General features: G+C 52.1%; 1 long non-coding RNA gene across 1 annotated transcript in view; it reads left to right on the forward strand.

Annotated features, from left to right (window-relative positions):
• LOC118020323 overlaps positions 1-21,544 on the forward strand; it is a 24,628-nt gene extending 3,084 nt beyond the window's left edge. Inside the window, exons 2-3 of the long non-coding RNA XR_004681849.1 lie at positions 9,986-10,215; positions 21,246-21,544. This is a non-coding gene — a long non-coding RNA (uncharacterized LOC118020323). The remainder of the gene's footprint in view (positions 1-9,985; positions 10,216-21,245) is intronic.
• Positions 21,545-22,188: the final 644 nt, after the last annotated feature.

The following is a 22,188-nucleotide window of genomic DNA, read 5'->3' on the forward strand; positions in this document are numbered from 1 at the left end:
GAATCTCCTGGACCTAAAAACAGGGGGATGAGCCAGGGATGCCTTGGGGTGCACGTGACCATTATCTTCCCTGTGTCCCCTCTGAGGTTTTTCTCTTCGGGTTCAGGCCTTGCACTGTGGGTGGGGAGGGGGGAGCCGGGCTGCGGAGCTGGGTGGACTCGCATCCATCTGATTCCTACTCTGCTGCTCCTGAGCTGAGTCACCTTGGGTCCACCCCCGGTTTTGTCTCTGCATAATGGGCCTAGTCACAAAGCCTGACCCACGGGGTTGCTCAGATGCCATCGTGGGTGGGAGACATGCTTGTATTTTAACCAGAGTTGCTGGCTCTGAACGAGGTGAGGTGTAAGCTAAGTCCGAGGGGGCAGGGCATGCCGGACTCCCAGTCCAGTGCTCTCTTGCTTGGGATTTCCTCCAAAGAGGGGTGCAGGCTGTTATGGAGTCTTCGCGCTGGAAGACTCTTTTGGGGCTCACCACTCCAGTGTCCTCTTTTGCCTGGAAAACGAGGCCCAGAGATGCCATGTGGCTACCCCATGGCCACACAGTGAGTTCCTAGCTGACAGGGGTCAAAAGCCAGGTGTCCTGAATCCCAGTCCTACAGGCATTTCCCCTCTACAATGTTATGGCTTGAAATCGAATTTAAGCATATCTTTCTGGAGGCAAAAGTTCATTCTGTGCGAGGCCCTATAGTATGGTGGGGAAATGGCGAAGGGTCTCAGGGGCGAGAAACGGGATGCAGGCAGCAACAAATGCAAACAGAGCAAGTGTGGGCATGTGTGACCCTGGCACCCTTGTCCTTGAGGTTCCCCACTTCCGACAAGGAGACCCAGAGAATAGCATTTATGATTGGCTCAGGTGTCCTGTCCTAAAGTCCCTGGATCGGCCCCAAGGTTTGCTGTGTCTTTCCTAAGCTGGGCCTTGCTTGGAGGGGATCTTCTCCTCCTTGGGACTCAGGACCATTAAGGCCATCAGTCTCATCTTCTAGAGAAAGACATTTGCATATGCTAGCACCTAGGATCCAGGACATAGAGGAGAGAGGCAGTCGGGGCTGTGTTCAGTGACGTATCTCTCAGCTGTCTCTCTGCCTACTTCTCTGTCTCCTTGTCCTTCTCTCTGATTCCTGGTCTTCATCTCTCTGGTTGTCTTTTGTCTCTCTGACTTTTTCTCTCTCCCTCTCTTCCCTCTGGCTTCTCACCCTTCTCCCCTTCCCATCCCTCCCTCTTCTTCCTCTCCTCCCCTCCTTCCCTTTCGCTGCTGAGTCTCTTTATCCCCGAACCACTTTTCCTGCAGGAAGATGCTGGAAAGCCCTGGCTCCAAACCAGTGTGATCCTAATCTTCCCAGCAGACTGCCTGGAATGTAATTCATGAGCAGGGCTCTCCTGGCTTCTCCATCCTGCAACCTGGGCATGACACGCAGCCAGGGAAGGAGCTGGGGGGAACAGGAGTGGGACTGGCTTCCCTGGGCCACCTCACATTCTGCTCTGTCTGCCCATCAACTTCAGTTCTGGGTCCCTGGAACGCAGTTGCCCCTGAAAGAGCAAAAGACTGCTTCCCTCTGTGGGCTGTGCAAAGCTCCGGGGCAGGATGGACCCCGTGGATGCCGCGGGATTGGGCCAAGACGTTCATGCATGCGTTGATTCACCCCGCATGCATTCATTCATTTGTGTACCTTCTACGCGTCCCGCCCCCATGCTGGGAGGTGAGGATACCATTTGCAACATAAAGAGGCCAGTTCCTGTTCTTGGAGCTAACAGTCTGGTGAGGGACAGAGATAGTAATCTAATAGTTACTTAAGTTCTTTTACGGGTGCCTGGCTGACTCAGTTGGTGGAGCATGTGACTTGATCTCGGGGTTGTGAGTTCGAGCCCCACATCGAGTGTAGAGATTCCTTAAAAATAAATATATGAAATCTAAAAAAAAAAGATCTTTTTTTTTTAAAAGATTTTATTTATTTATTTGAGAGAGAGAATGAGAGAGAGAGAGCACATGAGAGGGGGGAGGGTCAGAGGGAGAAGCAGACCCCCTGCTGAGCAAGGAGCCCGATATGGGACTCGATCCCGAAACTCCAGGATCATGACCTGAGCCGAAGGCAGTCGCTTAACCGACTGAGCCACCCAGGCGCCCAAGATCTTTTAGATCTAAAGATCTGGGCTAAAGGAGAGGTACCTGGTGTCTTGTAATACGGGGGCTCGACTTGGTCTGTGGGGGGCACACATATGGGGAGCCACTCCCTCTTTTTTTTGAGTGATGACAGATAATAATACCATTCACTGAGTGTTTATAGACAGGCAGTTACAATCCCTTCTCTGCCATGACTTTTGATCTGATTTTTATTTGACGTGGGCTGACTTTAGATACCCCTCTACCAGCTGATATGATGGGGGTCTGGTGGCCCCCAAGAGTCCCCAAGGATGTACACTACTGTCAGCTCTCAAGGCCGTATGTGTACTTGGACTATGCTCCTCATCCTCTCGGACCCCTGCACCAGCACAGGCAAAGCCCCATCCCCCGCCTCCCGCTGCTCTCCCCACCACTGTTCCAGGTTCAGGGAGGAGTGGCAAGATCAGAGAGGAGGTCCTGGGCTCTGCCACTGAAGGATTTGGGGCCAGCCTCGGTGTCCTCTTTGGGTCCCCGTTCCCACCTGTAAAATGGGCTACTAGGTTCCAGTGGGGCGATCCCACACGATTTGCTGTGAGAGTCCTACGAGGCAATTGCTATGAAAGGCGTTTATTGTTTCAGAAGCCCCGGGAGCAGTCACCGTGCTGACTGGGGTCATCCCCAACAGGGAAGAGCCCCAAGAGGCCAGTCGCAGAGGAGGACAGAGAGGTCCCCCTCCCCACGCCGCGCTGCCTTCTCAGCGGAGCGATGCTGCCACCTAGCGGTCATCCCGCTCCCCTCTCTGCGCGAAGCAGAGCTGAGCCAGAACGTGGCTTCCAAAGTCACCTGCAAAGCTCCCCGTGGCCAGGGTTTCTGTATCTGGTCACTGGAGGGCAAATATTGCAGTGGGGAAAGAAGGGAGTGAGGATATAAGGTCCCTGCCCTTAGGTAGAGCAACTGGTCCTCAGGCCCCTTGTTTCCTGCCATTGGATTTGGCCTGGCTGAGCGGAGGCCTGAGGCTCGCGGGGCATCCTCTGGGCCTCAGCGGCTGAATCCCTGTCACCGTCAAAGGCAAGAAACTCATTCGTGTGAGACTGGCCCTGTTCCTACTTCCTGTCTTCCTACAGTCTATTCTTTACGTCGCTTCAGAGTGATCCTTTTAAAAGTAAGTCGGATTAGGTCACTCCTCTGCTCAAAATCCTGCAGTGGCTTTCACCCCACTTAGAGTAAAGCCAAAACCAGTGTCAAGGCCCACAGTGACCCACCTCTCAGACCTCGCCTGCCCCTTGCACATTCCACTCCAGCCACACTGACGGGCCCCCTTGCCATTCATTAGACAGTCATGCTTCTCCTGCCCCAGGGCCTTTGCACTTGCTGTTCCCTCTGCATGGCATGCTCTTGCCCACATGGCCTGCCCCTCATGTTATTCAGCTTTCTGCTTAAATATCACTTGCTCAGAGAAGTCTGCCCTAACTAAACTAGTAGCCTCCATGACTTTTCTTCCCCCTTCCCACCTTACTTTCTCCTCAGGACTCAGAATATATTATAAACTTGTATGTGTATGTGGGACAGTGGGAGAAGACATAACTTCTACCTTCAGAAGTTGTCTGGTCTGAAGGGGGAGACATCATTCAGGTCCTCTAAGAATTCCCGGTCTGAGGGGGGAGACAGATCTCCTGCCCTAGGGGTACAAGGTGCCCCTGGGGGTACCTTGTTGGAGGTGGGAGCTGTAACCTCTGTACGAGGCACCTGGAGTGTAGCTCACAGGGAGGGGCAGCTGCTGGGATGACTCGACAGAATGCTGCTGTGAGCTTGTCAGCATGAGACAGCAATTTTCACGGTCTCCCTACTGGATATCATACGAGAGGTGATTTAAAGGTCTCCACAAACACCATCTTCAGCCAAACTAGAATTCAGAAAACACAGACTCAAAAATAATGTACAATGGCTGTCCACAGCAGCTATGATTGGTATAAAAGCCACATGGGGAGAAGGGTCACAGAAACTATGCGCGAGGGTATCGATGGCAAGATTGTTCAACCACTGGAGGTCTCGGGAAACATACTTCCTGTCGGCAAGGGGCACGCCCGGAACGTGGTAACATCTCTATCTCTCAGATCCCACAAGAGCAGAAGGAGTTGCATATAAATAGCCAGACCAGGAGCACCTGACTCTTACTCAGTCTATAGTCTAAAGGGACTGGGACAACAGAAATGTTAAGGTATCGTAAGACAGGAGGGCCTGCCTACGAGATCTAACTGAGGGAAGACAGTGGGACGCAGGAGTTTACATGGAGCTGAGCAGTCCTTCAAGTATCACGGCACCCCAGGGGCAATTCTGACCATCACAGAGCTCAGCGAGTGCTGTGGGTCCCACGGAGTCCGTCTCTAGGAAACTCACGGTGAAGATGAGCTCCAGCCACTCACGCATGGCTGGCAGGGGACTGGGGTGTCCTGACTGCTGTTAAGTTTGGAATGGAGGTTAACACGAGAGTGGGGGATGGAGGGACAGAGAGAGGTATCTTGACAAGGTCAATGACAGTCATTTTGTTGATGTTGGAGCCAATGCATCAGGTGCGCCTGGCTGGCTCAGAGTCGGTGACTCTGGATCTCGGGGTCATGAGTTCGAGCCCCATGTTGGGAGTAGAGTTCACTTCAAAAAAGAGACAAAGCAAAACTGATGCATCCAAGAAGAAGTGTCAGGACGGGACAGAGAAGAGTGTGTTTTGCTGAGTGCCTCATCTGTCGTGGCTGGGGACCAAAGAACACCATTCAAAGTTGACAAATCAGAACAGAAGTCTAACACCATGGAACAGAATACAGGAAATCACCGAGAAAGGAAACGTCAGTGCCTCAAAGTGGGATGGTGGGGGAAGAAACAAGAAGAAACACGTTCATCTTCTCATTTCCTAAGACACGGTGAACCAAAAATATACAAAGTTATAGACAAACGAAAGTGCAAAGCTCCTTGTAGAGTGGAAGAATCGCATTTAAAAGCAAAGAGAACAAACTGTGTTACCAGAGATTTAAAAAAAACTCCCTAAGGACAGAAGACAATGTTAGACACGTCAATACGTGTGCGTGGGTTTCTTTGCCTGGGTGAAGAAACGTGATCAGATTGGATTCCGGAGCCAAATACGGCTCCATGCCCCATGGAAGAGGCAAACCTTAACCGGAGTAATTCAGAAAAGAAGAGTAGTTGAAAGTAAAAGCTGAGCAGAGGTATCGTAGGCAAATGCAGATGGACGTCTTGCTATATATCATAGTCGACAATGTGGAGTTCAGTCCAGAGAAGTATTTAATGAGACAAAGAAAGGCACTTTGGAGTAAACGAGTGTGTGAGCCCCAGTGGAGGGGGCAGGAGGGACGGACAGCGAGGCCCTGGGTAACGTGGTGGGTGTGTCTATGATGGGGAAGTTACACGAAATGCACGGAGAAACACACCTCAATTCTCTTTCCTTATTAGGGTAAATAAAAGATACAGAGACTCTTTGCAGCACCGCGAATCACTCATCCATTGCCTGATGGTGAAGACAGTGTCACATGCTGGTACCCCTCTTCTGGTGGCAATTCCTGCATTGTTGAGGGTAAGACATCCAACTCATAACAGAAAGACCCTCACGTAAACTGGCTTGGAGAACAGAAGTCTACCTGCCTCACCTGTAGGTACTGTGAGGTGAGCTGCTTCGTGACCTAATCTAATTACAAGGGGGGCTGGGGGAAGTCATCTTGCCATGTGCCCAGGAGGAAGGGAAGAACGGATTGGAGCAGGACGCTTGTGCCCATTGTAACATAATCATGCTCTGATGGCTATCTGGGTTATTTCCAGGTTAGGGCCAGTGGGGACATGAGTACCAGCGCTTTAGAAACTATTTGGTGGTCTCTGCCAAAACTCATATGCATATACCCCATGACCCAGCCGTGCTACTCCCAGGAGGGCCCAGTGGAAACGAGCTCACATTTGCACCAAAAGACGGGGGGCTAGAATGTTCATAGCAGCACGATCCCCACTGGCCCTAACCTGGAAATAACCCAGATAGCCATCAGAAGCAGGACGCTTGTGCCCATTGTAACATAATCATGCGGTGACAAACTACATGGTCATGAACACGAACCAAGTAATAGCGTGAATGGATCCCACCAGCACAGTGTGGAAGGAAGCTAGATACCAAAGAGTAGGTACAGTGTGATTTAAATTACAACATCTGAAGCTTGGAAATGCTCCTGACAGCCGGAGTGGGGAAAGTAGCTCCTTTGCGGAGGGTGGGTGTGGAGGAGGGGGCAGGAGGGGGGCTCCTGGGGCCCTGGCCATTTTCTACTTCTCAATCCGGTGGCAATTTCACGGGGCCGTTCGCTTCTAGAAAAGTCATCGAGCTGTACCCTTAACGATTTATGACTTTTCTGGATATATGTTTTATTTCAATAAGTGTTTTAATGAACAGAATTACAGAAGGACAAAAAGATTTGTACAAGTGGAAAGATACATCATGTTTCAGAAAGGGGAATCAACCCCATGAAATTTTAATTCTCTCTCAGCTCATTGATAAACGTACTTTGATCCTGGGAAAAATATCAATAGTTTTTGCTGAACTGGGTATGTTCATCCTAATGGTCCTATGAAACATTAACCAATAAGCACAGCGAGGAAAACTCTAGAAAAAAGAGAGTACGTATGGAAAGGACTAACCATAGTATGAAGCGTCAATCATCAAAACAATGTGGTTTTCACTCATGAATTCTCAAATGGACCAATGAAATAAAATGGAAAAACTAGAAAGGGACCTAAATTCAGATGGGCATTTAGTGTTTGACAGAGTCACCAGCCTGAACCGGTGAAGACAAGCTGAATTATACAACAAACGGTGTGGGACAACTGGAGAGCCACCTAGAAAAAAAAAAATCTGGATTCCTATTTTAAACTAAAACAAATTACACAGGAATCTGAAAATGAAGTCATGAATGTTTTAGAAACAAACATGGACGGATTCCTTTATGACTTCCAAGTGCGGAGACTTTCTAATTATAACTCAAAAATCTAGAAGCTATTAAAAAGACTGATTCATTTACTTACATAAAAATAAGGTTAAAAAGGGGCACCTGGGTTGTGGCTCAGTCAGTTCAGCGTCGGACTCTTGATTTTGGCTCAGGTCACGAGCTCAGGGTCATGAGATCGAGCCCTGCATTGAGCTCACGTGCTGGGCGTGAAGCCTGCTTAAAATTCTCTCTCTCTCTTCTTCTCCTTCTGTCACCTCCACCTCTGCGGATTTACCTGCACACACATGACATGGTTGTTCACCACTGCACTGTTTACAACAGCAAATGGTTGGAAACAGTCATGCCCAGCAATAAGAGACTGATTCGTTAAACTATGGTCCATCCATACAATGGAATGCCACTGTCAAGAGAAAAAAAATTAAGAGGAAAGACACTGTTTTCAATATTTTACATTTTGTGCCAAAAGGCGGACGGCCAAGAATCTATGTTCTTATTGGTGTGGGTATTCAGAAGAAATGTTGTAGAGATACATGAGAAACTGTGAACAGGGGTCCCCTGCAGGGGAGGGGTGCTGAGAATGGGTGGATGGGGGACAGGGTGCAGGGAGAACTTTATACTACATGCATTTTTATGTCTTTTGGTTTTTGAAGCATGTGGATGTATTAGCGATTCAAAAATTAAAATGAAATGAAATTTACAATAAAACTGCCCAAGGACCCACATGATGCTTCATACACTCGTCTCTGTTCTCAAACGCACCCTCTCTGATACGTTTAAAAATCCAAATCTTGAGAGTGGTTTCTGTCTGGCTCAGCTACCGTCTTCCGACAAATTGGAAACCTCCATTGATTCCCAGGATCCTTGTTGGATTAACCAGAGATTTGGCTGTGGTCAGTTCTGGCCACTGCTTCTGCTCTCCCTCCATCCCTCCCTCCACCCGCTCAGGCCTCCCCCCATCTCCTTCCCCTGCCTGGATCCCCAGAACATGCCCTTTATTTTAGTTCCTGTGGGATGTGGACTTTTCATACCTGCACCTGTCTGGGCAATGGGGCTGCCTGCTGGAGGATGCTTACACACTCACTTGGGCTGGGGATACTGGGAAAAAGATGCCCTCTGGTTCACACAGGGTATGAACAAGGATGCCTATAACTGCTGACCCACTGCTGGTCCCCATTGGGGATCACGTGGGTTGCCGGCTTTAGGGAGAAGGCCTCACTTCAAAAGGCAGAGAGCAAAGATGGAAAGAAACCAGTTTCTTGGTCATACCCCTGAGTTGCCGCTGGATCAAACCTGGCCTGACCAGACCTAATACCAGGCTACACAGTTATGTGAGCCAATGGATTCCCTTTGTGGTTTGAAATCAGATTGAACTAAGTTTCCCGAAAGCATCCTCCGAAAGCATCTGACATTATTACTCCCATTTACAGCCAGAGAATGCGAGACAGAACAACCCAAGCCTGTTGGTCATCTGAGCGGGCCTGGACCAGGTGTGCGTCCAGCGCTGGGCCATGGGCTGTTTTAGCAACAATGACCATAGTTCTGGCCTGGCCGGGCGGGGATGCCCTGTAGGCTGCACTTCCCCCTGGCCTGAGTCTGGAAACAGCTGTGATGCAGTGGATTTCTACCAAAAGGGGTTGCACTGATTAACCTGTAAGCCCCCCCAGGAAATCCCAGGCTTTGAGGTGGAGGTTGGGGTTACGTGGGGCCTGGTGAATCCCTGAGGGTCTATAGGTGCCCCCTCCTTAGACCTCTCTAGTTCAGGGGCATCTCTCTGTAGCTTGGGGCTGCTCGACACAGGGCTGTTTTTTTTATTTTTATTTTTTAAAAGATTTTATTTATTTGACAGAGAGAGAGAGAAAGAGGGAGCACAAGCAGGGGGAGCGGCAGGCAGAGGGAGAAACAGGCCTCCCTCTGAGCAGAGAGCCTGATGGGGGCTCGATCCCAGGACCGCAGGATCATGACCTGAGCAGAAGGCAGACGCTTAGTGACTGAGCCACCTGGGCGCCTCCCGGACTGTTTTTTTAAACAGCTTTATTGGGATATAACTGATACACAGTAAACTGCACATATTTAAAGTGTACCATTTGATAAATTCTGACATACGTGGACATTGTTGAAATCATTACCAAAATCACACTCATCACCCCTAAAATTTCCCTGTGCCCCTTTGTCGCCCCGTGTCCTCCAGCCGTCACCTGGCAACCGCTGATCTGTTTCCGTCGCTAGAGATGAGCTTGCATTTTCTACATTTTCTATAAATGGGACGGTACGGTACGTGCTCATTTAGTCTTGCTTCCCTCTGTAGTATAACCATTTGGAAATTCATCCACGTTCTCAGGTCTATGAATGGTTGTTCCTTGTTGCTGCTGATGACCCTCTATTGCCATCTGGTGGATATGCCACAATCCCTCTCTTCCATTCACCTGGTGATGGGCATGTGGGTTGTTTCCAGTTTGGGGCTAGTTAAATAAAGCTGCAACGTGCATGCCTGCCCGTGTGTGTGTGTGTGTATGTGTGTGTGGACATTGGCTTCCATTTCTCTTGGGTAAACACCCAAGGCTGGATCGTGTAGTAGGTCTAAATTTAACTTCAAAGAAACTGCCAAATCTTTACAAAGTGGCTGTTCATTGCACTCCCGGCAGTAGGACACGAGGGTGCCGGGTCCTCCACCTCCTCCCCAGCACTGGGTCCGCTCAGCCTTTTTGAACTGTGCTCATTCGAACAGGCATCCAGGGACATCTCTCGGTGGTTTTCCCTGGTGTTTCTCTGATGACAAAAGGAGGTTGAACCTCTTTCCCTGTGCTTGTTTGCCATCGGACTACCTTCTTTGGTGAAGTGTCTTGTTTTCATCTTCTGCCTGTGTTGAGAATTTAATTCTGTGCTATTTTTGACCTCAGACAGATGGCTGTGGCAGGACGGAGACTTCCCCAGCAATGTGGCCACTTCTCTCCCTGCTGGCCGCGAGCCTTCCACTTTGCTCTTGCCCGCCCACCCCACCTCTACCTGCTCCGTGGATCCATCAGGACAGAGAGGGTCGATCTCCATGCTCCTGATCATCTTTCCCAGCCTTGCATTCCAGGATGCTCCAACCTCGGCTCACATTCTGGCTCTACCTCTCAGACACCAGGTAGCTATGTGACACTGAACAAGTTGCTGCCCCTCTCTGGGCTTTAGGTGCTGCTTGGAACACAGACAGATTACGTTGGGTCATTCCTTGGAAACTTCCTGGCTTTGCCACTTACCAGCTGTGACCTTGGGCAAGTTACTTAACCTCTGTGCATTCGTTTCCCATCTTAACGTGGGGGTGATGACATGGTAGCACCTGTCTCACAGGGTTGCCATGAGGGCCACGTGAAATGATGCACGTGGAGCCTTTAGAACAGAGCTGGCACATAGTAAGTGCTCAGTAAAACTCAGCTCTTCTTCAGCAGGCTAAGATTGACCCCCAACAGCCCAGCTGCTCAGCTCATTCCAAACCTGAGCTTTTGTGCAGGGTGTTCCTTCTCAAGAAGCTCCCCTTATGCTTTTGGCCAATCCCTTGCTCAAAATACAGGGCAGTGTTCACCTCCCCCATGGAGCCAGCCGTGATAAACCCCAAACTCTTGTCTAAACCTGAGCTCACGTGGCCCAGGCTCCATTTCCGGGGCCTTTGTTTGGCTTTGTCTATCTGTAGCTTTGTTTTGGTGCGATTTTCATCTTGGTGTCCAGCCTCCTTCGAGGCTGAGGCTAGCAAATGCAGAAGCTTGGTTTCTTGCATCTAACCGGGGCTCCCTGAAGGTAGAGGCTCAGTCCTTCTCATCCACCTGGGGGCTCTCATTGGAAAGGGGCCATGCTGGCATACTTGGCCTGGGCCAGTTCCCAGTGTTGGCCAGAGGGTTTGTATAGTCCTTTCCTGATGGCATGTCTTAAAGCCTGTGCTGGATCAACATCCTGGGGCCCCAGAGGAGACCCCGACCGGAATTGCACTCATGTCTTGGCTCTGCCCCCGGCCAGAGCAGCTCAGCCCAGCTGCCTCAGGGCTCCCAAAGGGGCCCGGGCTGAGCCTGGGAGCAAAGGCAGCTTTGACAGAAGGCCGTGGAGATGGCAATTAAGTGCTTTCCAATGCCAGGAACAAACCCTGTATTGGGGGCCAGAAGAATGGGACCTCTTAGGAAGAGCAAATGCTCTCCCCAGGGTCTCTAAATGGGTCAATACGTCTCTGGGAGGCAGGTCTGGAGGGAAGCTGCTTGGGTGGCCTGGGAAGCAGCGACGAGCTTCTCCAAGACCCCAGGGCCCCTGTTCGGCTCACCATGGACCTGGTGGAGTGGGAGCAGGCAGTGTTCTGGACCACTGCCTCTTTGGAGAGAGAAGCATCATGGCCACGGACAGCAGGGCATGGACTAACGTGGGCAGCACTGGATTAGGGACCAGATGTGGGTTGACATTCCAGGGACAAGCTGGGACTCCTTGGGAAATTCAGGCTGAGAACATTATTACGGGAAAGGACCTCAGAGAAAGTTCTATGATGTTCTGTTACTTACCAGCTGTGTGACTTTGGACAAGTCACTAAACCTCTCTGAGCTTGTTTCCTCATCTATGAGATGGGAATAACACTAGCGGTGACTTTAAAGAGTCGATGTGGGGAATAATACATGTTAGGTAGTATTATTGTACACACCTCTTATTTTACAGATGAAGAGACTGAGGCTCAGAGAGGGGCAGTAACCTGCTCACATTTGCTCAGCAAGTCAAGCATTGCTCGTAGGTCTCCTGATTGGAGTTCCACAGGAGTAAGGGTTGGGAGACTGTTGAGGGGTAGCCTGATGTAGCAAGAGTGCACAGCCTCCGGGTCCAGGTGCAAATCCTGGCTTTGCCAAGCTGTGTGACTTTGGGAAAGTAACTTGACATCTATGAAATTATTTCTCTGATTTGGAAATGAGGGGGAGGGGCGGTCCTGAGAACCAAACTGCAGAGTTCAGGGATGAAAAGGAAAGAGACCAAATGCCCTGACAGTGCTGGGGATGTGGGTGGAAGAGAGGCTGGAGCTGGAGGCAAGGAAGGCAAAAGAAGGAGTCCCCACAGACAGAAATCCCACCCTGCCCATGAGCAGTGAGCCAAGTTCTAAGGTGTGGTCTGAGGACTCATGGGAGAGGCTCAGGGATCTTGCAAACACTGGTCATTCTGCCCAGAGCACTCTTTCCTTCCCTCTTCCCCTAGTTGACTTTTGCTCTTCCTTCAGATCTCAGCTCAATCACCACCTCCTCCAGGAAACCCTCTCTGACTTCCCCTACCAGGCCAAATCCTCTTATTGTGGGCTTTCTAGTATTTCTAGTCTGTTCTACTTCCTTCCAGTAAACCAGTTTTATAGTTTAATAACATTGTTGTCATAATTTTTTAAACTATTGTTGCGATTTTTCGATTAATGTTTGGCTCTGCCACTTGGCTGTGAGTTCGGTGAGGACCTCAGCGTCTGACTTCCCTGCCTTATAAGAGCCAAACCACCCTCATTGACTGACCCGCCGAAGGAAGGGACGAGCTCTTGAGTGAGCGGTGCTGCCCAAAATGCTAGTGGGGGTGCAATTTTACAAGGCACATGAATAAAAGTTTTGAAACTGTGTATTTAGTATTTATTTTAAAGTGTATTATAGGGGGCCCCTGGGTGGCTCAGTCGGTGGAGCGTCTGATTCAGATCATGCTCTCGGGGTCCTGGGATCCCTGCTCAGCGTGGAGTCTGCTTGTCTCCCTCTCTCTCTCTGCCCTTCCTCTCAGCTCACTCACTCTCTCTCTCTCAAATAAATAAATAAATCTTAAAAAAAAACAAGATAAAGTATGAAAAAACACAATGGCCCATAAGACCTGGGATTTCACAGGAATTATTGTCTAGGATGAAGCTAAGTAAAACAGTGAGTTGACGTAAAGAACAATGTATGGAGTCAATAATTATTGAGCTTGGGTAGCAAAGAGTTTGTAGCAAAAACTGAAGGTGGCGTGGAAGGGTCTGAGTCTGGGTGTAGAAACCCAGCCCATGTCCTATCCTGCTTGTGTGGCCAGCAACAGAGCTGCGAAAGGACACAAGGTGGCGCCAAGACCCCACCTGTCTCAGGTGTGGGCTGAATCTTGTCTTCTTTGGCCCTGGATGTCTGTGCCCCTGAGGAAGTCACTCCAGGGCAGGGGGCTCCACTGCCCCCCTGGGGTGACCTGGAGTGGGAGCAGAGCCTTATCAGACCCTGGGGTGGGGGTGGGGGTGGGGACTGCCCCGGCCGCCTCATCTCCAGCATTGCAGGCATCCCCCTATTGCCCCTCCGCAGGGGCCTGGACGGAGAGTCCCATGCTGGGGAGTGAGTGGGAGCCTTGGGGGGATGAGCAGCCCAGACCGGCAAGAAGGGAAGCCTGCAGTGTAATGTAATGGGCTGTGGTTGGAAATGCGGGAGGTTGAAGTCTGGCTCTGCCCCTTACCAGCTGTGTGACCTTGGGCCAGTTACTTAACCTCTCTGTGCTTTGCTTTCCTCACCTGTAAGTCAGGGAAAAGAATACGGCGTACCTCCCGTAAAATCACTGGGCAGATTAAATGAACTGATAGGGCCTTGGCACCGTGCCTGGTGGAGAAAGTGTTCAGCCACGTCTGGGTGCACGGGGAACGCTTGCCGAGTGAATGCGTGGAGGGGTGCTGCTGAAGGCAAGGCGGGCAGCGTGGTGCTGGTTGGGTTCCGATCCCAACCTCGTCCGTCCCTAGAACGAGCGTGGGGGGTCATGCCAGGGTGGGGTCACGTCTGGGTGTGCGTTGGCACACACACGTTGTGCCACGTTTCCCCCTTTCCATCCGTGCACCCGGGGCTGGGGACTGTGTGTGGCTCTGAGGATAAAAGTAGGGACACTGACTTGGGTATGTGGGGTGAGGTCCTTCGGTGCTCTGGCCTTTAGTTTGTCATCCGTCAGTGTCACACGGGGGCTGTGATATTAACCTTATGGGGATGCCGTGATGCTCCCAGGTCACCCAGGCACCTGGTGGGTGCGGCCAGGGGTAGCTTTCCTTCCCTGGTCCTCCCCGGCCAGGGGCTTCCTTGGGCAGTGAGGCAGGGATGGGAAGTGGGGCAGGGGCGGGCGACAAAGAGGGAAGAGGCACAGGAGTCCAGTACTGCCCCAGCTCAGGCACACCCCCCCGCAGCCTGTTGCCTCTTCCCCCAGGAAAGCCCATTCATTCTCAGCTAAAGGAGGCAGGGATGTGTGGCCGTGACCACAGCGTTTTTATGAGTTTATAAACTGCTGAAGACAGGGCTGCTCTGAGCTCTGGGCCATTAATGGGCCATCAATTCATGCTCCAGCTCGTTTTATGGGGTGCTGGGCTGCCAGGTGTCGGCCCCCTTAACTACCCTCTGCCCGAGGCCCCGTGCTCATCTCTCGTGGCGTCTGGACACCAGCAGCACCACTCACTGCGAAGTGACACGGGACTGCCACGTCCCTGAGTGAGTGGGGAGAGAGAGACTTCAGTTTTCAGTCTCAGTTGAGTTAACTCTGAAATGGGAATAATCGTGCCCCCCTTCAGAGGGGCAGGGAATAAAGCACTACCCCATCTGCCGGGGAGTCGGGTCAGTGCCTTACCTTCCAAACTTCTGCAGGTTCTGACTGCCTCTCCCCACCTCCGCAGGGACCACCCTGTCTCTGCCACCATCGTCTTGCTGCCCTGCATTGCTGGGTAGCCTCCTCTCACTGCTCTCCCTGCTTCCACCCTCCAAGCCCTACTCCCCACGCAGCAGCCAGAAGGACCTCTTTAACATGTGAGTCACATCCTGGTGTAGCTCCGCTCAGTACCCTGCAGTGGCCCCAGCATGGAGCCAAAGCCCTTACAAGGCCCTGTCTCCTGCTACTTCTTCCCTGTCCCAGACACTGGCTTTTTTGCTGTTCTGGAATGTGGCATCTTCTTCCTGCCTCAGGACCTTTGCACAGGTCACACCTTCTCCATATATCTGCTTTGCTCATTCCCTCACCTCCTCTAAGTCTTTGCTAAAAGTCACCTTTCCAGAAGGCCCACCCTGACCACTTTATTAAAAATGGAAATTCTCCTAACAATATCCATCCTCTTTCCCTATTTGGTTTTCCTTTTTCTATAGTGCTTACCACCTACGGTCTAATGTACTTATTTATTACTATTATTATCTTATCATTATTTGTTATATTATTATTATTTTAATTTTCTTCTTTGAAAATCAGCTCCACAAGGCCAGGGATCTTTGTTTTTGTCATCGCTCTCTCCCAAGTGCTCTGCAAAGAGCTCAGCACACAGTAGGTGCTCGAGAAACACTTGCTGAATGCACACGTGGCAAGTCCTAGCGCTGTGCCTGAGACACAGTGGTAACAGTTGTCATTTTGAGTCCCGGGAGATGAAATGATTTTGAGTAAAGCTGTATGATGGCTGGTGCCTGTGCAGGGGGCCATCAGGCAAAGGCGACAGTGACGATCAAAAGCCACTTCCCAGTGATCAAAAGACAGGTCCATATCCCACTGATCCTCGAATGACAGGCCATCCTTTCTCTGCAGCCTGGAAGCAGCTCAGAGTTGGGAACAGAGGGGGAAGCAGAGTCCAGAGAGTTTGGGAGGCTCTTATGTGGCTGAGGGCATCAGACCCAGCCTATCAGCTGTGGACCTAGAGGGCAGACCGTCTGAGTTCACAGAGCCCTGAGACCAGCCCCACTGTTCAGTCCACACCAGACTCAGCCTTGGATGCTGGTGCCCAGGGGTACAGAGGAGGTGTCTTAGAAGGGGCTGCATACACTTGGGGATTTAGCTGTTATACGGGGCACAGAAAGCCTAGGTGACTTGCCTGTAGTCTCATGCTTGGGAATTAGAGGGGTCTGCTTTGTTCTAGGTTTGTCTGATTCTTAAGGCTGTTCTCACCTACTTTTTTGTTTAAGTGTGGGAATCAGCCCAGTACATGGCCCCTGGGGCGTTCTTGAAATATGTGTGAAGGACCAACAATTGGAGAATCTGGGCTGGTCACATGTGGCTTCACTTTTGTCCAGGGCCTGTCAGGGAGACAGGTGGGGCCAAGGGGCCAGAGGCACCTTTCTGAGACCCGTGGGCTCTGGTTAGCTGAGATGTGGGAAAGGAAGCCCAGGAGTGAAAAGCCTGGCTGCTCCGCGGGGAGCCTGCTTCTCCCTCTGCCTCTCCCTCTGCCTCTGTCTCTCTCGCTCTCTCTCTCTCTCTCAAATAAATAAATAAATAAATCTTAAAAAAAAAAAATAAAAAAACCCTCCAATCTACGGCAGCTGGGACTCCTGGGTCTCCTGTCCCCCACGCTGACTGGCTTCCCCTCTCCCTGCCAGGACCGCTTTCTGTCTGGAGGGAGTGGGCCAAGCCTCTATCTCTCCCTGTCACGCTCTCACTGCCCTCTCACATCTTCCCCCTCCTTGGCCCCCCACTTCCCTATATTCTTTCTGTTCCCTTGGCCGGGGACCGGCCCACCACCATGCCAGGGACCTGAGCTGGAGACCCAAGCCAGTGACCATCAGGGGGCAGCAGAGCCAAAGGCCTGGGTGCGGCTGGGTCTCCCAGCCATTCTTGCAGAGCTTGATGCTGTTCCCCCCTGTAATGGGGTGTCCTCGGTGTCCCCAAGGGTGGCTCAAGAGAGTGCTAGTCCTGCTTCTGTGTGACCTTGGGTGCGTCGCCCCTCCCCAGGCCTCCCAGAGCTCAGTTTCCCCATTGTGCTGGGAGATGGTAAGTTCATTAGTTTCTGGACCTGTATTAGTCTCAGGGGCTGCTGAGAGAAGGCAAAGTGGTGACCCCCACTTCTAGGGCCGTGTGCAACTTCCAGACATGCTCTGTCTTGCCCCCCAGGAGCCCTGCCCCTGCAGAGCTGAAGCCTTTCCCAGCCAGTGTCATAACCTGGCCTGCCCCTACCTCCTCCGGGGGTCTCCCCCATCCCACCCCCAGAGGCCTCCTGAGGGACCAGCGTGCAGCAGAGCTTCCAACAGCCACGTCCCAGAGTTCCCCCAGAGGCCCCGGGACAGAGTGGAAGCCAGCCCCAGTGATACTGGATCGTCATTTGCATGCATGGTTCATCCTGCTCTATCCCTTCTCAGGCGACATCTCCCGGGCCTGAGGGCCGGCCTGGCCCGGGAGAACAGCACAGTGCTGGCAGTTCCCAAGCCCAGGTTCAAATGCTCTTCCTCTGAGCTCGATTGCCTTGTCGGCAAATGGAAAGACGCTCTGCCTCCTTCACTGAGGGACTCTCTCATTCGGCACATGTTTTTTTTTTTTTTAAGATTTTATTTATTTGACAGAGAGAGACACAGCGAGAGAGGGAACACAAGCAGGGGGAGCGGGAGAGGGAGAAGCAGGCTTCCCGCTGAGCAGGGAGCCCAACGCGGGGCTCGATCCCAGGACCCTGGGATCATGACCTGGGCAGAAGGCAGACGCTTAACGACTGAGCCACCCAGGCGCCCCTCGGCAAATGTTTATTCAGCGTCTACCCGAAGGCAGGTGCGGGTCTAGGCCCTTGGTTGGCCCGGGGCCCTGCCTGTCACAGAACTTACATGCTGGGGGGAGGCAGGCAATGAACAAGTCATCCGATGTCTCAGTAAGGTGACCTCAGATGTCGGGGTGTGCTCTCAGCCTCTCAGCAGAGATGCCCAGCAATGGGGCACTCCTGCCCCCATTGGACAGATGAAGAAACTGAGGCCCAGGGGGAGGGGAGAAATGACCTGTTCCAATCAGGCAGCTGGAGAATGGAGGTGCTGGGATTTAGCTCTGGCCTGGCCTTATCCCAAAGGTGGAGAGTTTGCCCTTGACACTGTGGGGACCCTGGTGACTGCAGGAGGCCAGGGAGTGACAGTGCTGAGGTGGCCTGAGGACGCCCAGGAGCAGCTCCGTCTCAGGGTATCAGATCGGGCGGTGGGCCAGACATTATCTGCAGCCAGTTCTCCCCGAATCCCAGTGATGGGGCTGCTGGGAGACCCCACCTATTTTATGAATAGGTGCCTCCGAAGGGCTGTTGATGAGCAGGTGTGAAGTTGTTGACGGAAGCTTCCAAGGCCAGGGCTGTGTGCTTTCTAGACCCCGCAGGTAAGACCCCCGCCTGGACGCCCCAGCCCCCTTCTGGTCAAGCTGAGAGCTGGCCCTGATCACTTCCACAAGCTTCTCGCGGCCAGGGACAGGTGCCCCAAACGGCCCACATCTGCCACCACATCCTGGTGACAGCATGACAGATTAGGAGCCCAGCGAAGCCAGCCGTGGGAATGACAGAGGAAGGGGATGATGACGCTCCCAGTCTCCCATCTATTTTTATTTCTCTCTGAACCTTGAAAGACAAGGGTTCTAGCAGGTGGCTCCTGCTTGCTGAGAGTGACTTGAAGGGTCCCGAGTTGCTTCTCAATGTCCTGGTCCTGAGTTACAGCCAGAGAAACAAGCAGCTGGACTGCGGTGGGAGAGGCCTGAGTGGGGAGGAGCTCTTGCAGAGGTGCAGGGGAGGTCAGGGAGGGAAGGCGCCCCAGGTCGCCCACATGAGGGCACTGCTGTCACTGGCTGGCCCTGCGACCCCAACAGGCCCTGGGGTCATAGTTCCATTATCCATAAAATAGGTGGGATCTCCCGGCACCCCCATCACTGGGATTCGGGGAGAACTGGCTGCAGATAATGTCTGGCCCACCGCCCGATCTGATACCCTGAGACGGAGCTGCTCCTGGGCGTCCTCAGGCCACCTCAGCACTGTCACTCCCTGGCCTCCCGCAGTCACCAGGGTCCCCACAGTGTCAAGGGCAAACTCTCCACCTTTGGGATAAGGCCAGGCCAGAGCTAAATCCCAGCACCTCCATTCTCCAGCTGCCTGATTGGGACAGGTCATTTCTCCCCTCCCCCCTGGGCCTCAGTTTCTTCATCTGTCCAATGGGGGCAGGAGTGCCCCATTGCTGGGCATCTCTGCTGAGAGGCTGAGAGCACACCCCAACATCTGAGGTCACCTTACTGAGACATTGGACGACTTGTTCATTGCCTGCCTCCCCCCAGCCAGGGCTCGTCCTCATGCGCTCGCTCACTCGCTCACTCACACGTTTGTTCACTCCTTATCAGAGGGATAACAGGGCCAGCATCCCGCGCTTACGTGCTTTACCGAGATTACAGGGTTGTTGGGAACGTCAAATAGGTGACTTAATGCACCGAAGTCACTCGCCACAGTGTCCAGCCGCTTTGGGAAGATTTGTTACAAACATGCTCATCCTCATCCCTCCCACACAGCCACTGCGACGGATGAAGCTCTATGTGTTGGTTGGCAGGTGTTTTTGCAACAAATGCATGGCTGCTTCCTGCGCACGTAAATTTTTAAATTTTGGTAGACATCTCATTGAGGGATAATGTACCTACAGGAAGGTGCACGGACCCTAGGTGTGCAGCTTGAGGACTTTTCCTGGAGGGGACTCACCGAAATAACCAGCCTGGCTTGAGTGACAGAGTGTGCCCCGCCCCGCCTTGCCCCCTCCCAGGATGCACGTGTATTTTTGATACATCTCTCTTTCTGAATCTCACCTCGGTCTCCTGGCACCGTGCTGTTCGGATGCACCTGCCATGGGCTGCACCCCACTCGCTCTCCTTCTTTGATTCCTGAATGGATCGGGCCGGTTCCGACACCCAGCCCTCTGCCCTTGCTGTTTCTCGGCCTTTCTGTGTCTCACTCCTTTCCTTGGACAACCTCCTGTCCCCCGTCTCTCTGATCCCCACCTGCTTCTCATATCATGCTGCTGTGTGTCTTCCCTTAATAGCGCCGTCGCTGTCCTAGTGTGAAATCACCTTGATTAGCAACCTCCCTCCCTCTTTACTGTCTGTCCCCTCCACCTGGATGTTTGCGGGAGGGGGGTCTGTGACTTCCTCGTCACGACCGCATCCCCAGCGCTCTGGGCAGGGCCTGGCACACTGTCAGGGCTCAGTAAATATTTGCTAAGTGAACGAACTGTGTGCAGTAAGCTACCATCACAGCAGGCCCTGGCTTGTGCTGGCCCAGGCTGGTGCTAACTTACCTCTCTGTGTGTCTCTGCCTTCATCCGCCTTGCCAGCTCCCCGAGGCCTGAGCCAGGCCAGTCCTCAGCTCCTGCTAGATCCATCCCCGGATCAGCGGACCTGCCTCACAGGTGTTTGGTTAACCTTGTTTCGAACCAGACACGCCGGAGAGAAATACATTTTAAAACCACGTGCGATTTAAAGAGAATTTAATCTGCATGTCTGGGATTCATTAACACGTAGATCATCAAATTAGGGTTTGCTCACAGCTGTTTGACATTCGAAGGGCCTTCTGAGTATCTTTAATAAGTGCCTTTAAATATTATTTTTTCTCATTATTTCAGGGCTGGGTTTTGAGCATGCTGCTCTCTGAATGGGAATGTGACCCAGGAGGCGGGGGATGGCAGGACCCGCTCCCGTGAGCATGTTGCTAGCTGCGGGGACGTTGGCATGGGGCCTTCAACGTTCCCCTGCTCTTTTCTGCTCCCTGGCCAGAGCCATGTGTCAAAGCAGCCCTCTCTCTGTGGTGGACGCCACTTGTGTGGCTTTCTTCTCTTGGGGATTGTGCTTGTGATGTCCACCCCTCGCTATGCTCCAGGGGTCGGCAGGGAACTCAGGCTGACCATTGAAAGCATGGCCTTCCTTGGCTGCAGGGATGGACCGCAGTGTGGTTCCATGGCCCAATGCCCCAATCCGAGGCTATGAGATGGGAGGGGACTGGGCTGTGCAGAGGGACCCCTCTCTTCTCTGCTGGTCCTTGAGACCCAGAGCTGAAGGCCTGGAGCATGGGGCCACCACGTGGGGCCAGAGAATGACCCAAACATTGGAAAGCAAAGCTGAGAGGTGAAGAAGCCTGGACTAAATTAGCCCTGTCATGGGTTGTAATGCCACCCCCCCCCGCCCCTATTCATATGTTGAAGTCCTAAGCCCCAGAACCTCAGAATGTGACCTTATTTGGAGGCGGGGTTGTTGCAGATATAATTAGTTGAGGTCATACTAGAGTAGGGTGGATCCTTAATCCATCCCAATGTGACTGGGGTCCTTATAAAAAAGGGATGTTAGAGGGCGCCTGGCTGTCTCAGTTGGTAGATCGTGGGGCTCTTGATCTCGGGGTTGTGAGTTCGAGCCCCACATTGGGTGTCTAGATTACTTAAAAAAAAAAAAAACCAACAACCTTTTTTTTTTTTTTTTCCAAAGGGATGTTGGGAGATGGGAACACACAGAGTGAAGACACAGGTTGAAGAAGTCCATCTATAAGCCAAGGAGAGAGGTCCAGACCAGATTCTCCCTCATGGCCTCAGAAGGACCAACCCCCCAAGCACCTTTATCTTGGACTTTGGGCCCCCAGAACTGTCAGACAATACATTCCTGTTGTTTCAGCCCCCAGGAGGTAGTACTTTGTTAGAGCACCGTGAGCAAACGAATGCAAGCCCCCCTTTGAGCGGATTAGTTATGAGAACCAATATATTCTTCTTCTTTCTTCTTTTTTTCCTTAAGCGAGTCTCAGTTCAGTCTATCATTATATATGAGGGTAAAAGACTTCACTTCGACACTGCTGTTCTGCTTAAAATCTTCTTATTAAGGACCATGCTTCAGGTATCTGTTACTGTATAGATACACAACACGCTGAGTGGCATAAAACAAAACAATCACTTATTTTGCTCGTAAGATGCTATTTAGGCAGGACGTGCAGGGGGGACCTGGGCTGGCTTGTCCGTGCTCAGCAGGGCTTCAGCAGGTGGCTCAGCTGGGGATGGAGAATCTGCTTTCAGGATGACTCACATGGCCGGCAGGCTCTGGGATCCTCTCACTGGGGCTCCCTCCTTTCTGGGATCCAGGTGGCTGGGACCCAAGAGCAAGTGTCCCAAGACAGCACGGTGAGTGCGGGGCGTTGCTGTGATCTACTCAGAAGTCATTCAGCATTACTTACAGCGTATCCTGTTCACTGAGGCGGTCATAAAGGTCCACTTGGATGCCAGGGGAAGGGACACAGACCCCACTGCTCCACGGGAGGAGAGTCAACATCGCTTGGCGGGAAGAGCATGAGGAACGGGAGAGATTTTTGTGTCCGTCTCTGGAAAACGCCATCTGCCGCAGGTCACAGCCTCTGTGATCCTATTTCCATGAAAGTCAAGAAAAG

The sequence above is a fragment of the Mirounga leonina genome, unplaced genomic scaffold, assembly GCF_011800145.1.
Source record: "Mirounga leonina isolate KUSES-001 unplaced genomic scaffold, KU_Mleo_1.0 Mir_173, whole genome shotgun sequence".
NCBI lineage: Eukaryota > Metazoa > Chordata > Mammalia > Carnivora > Phocidae > Mirounga > Mirounga leonina.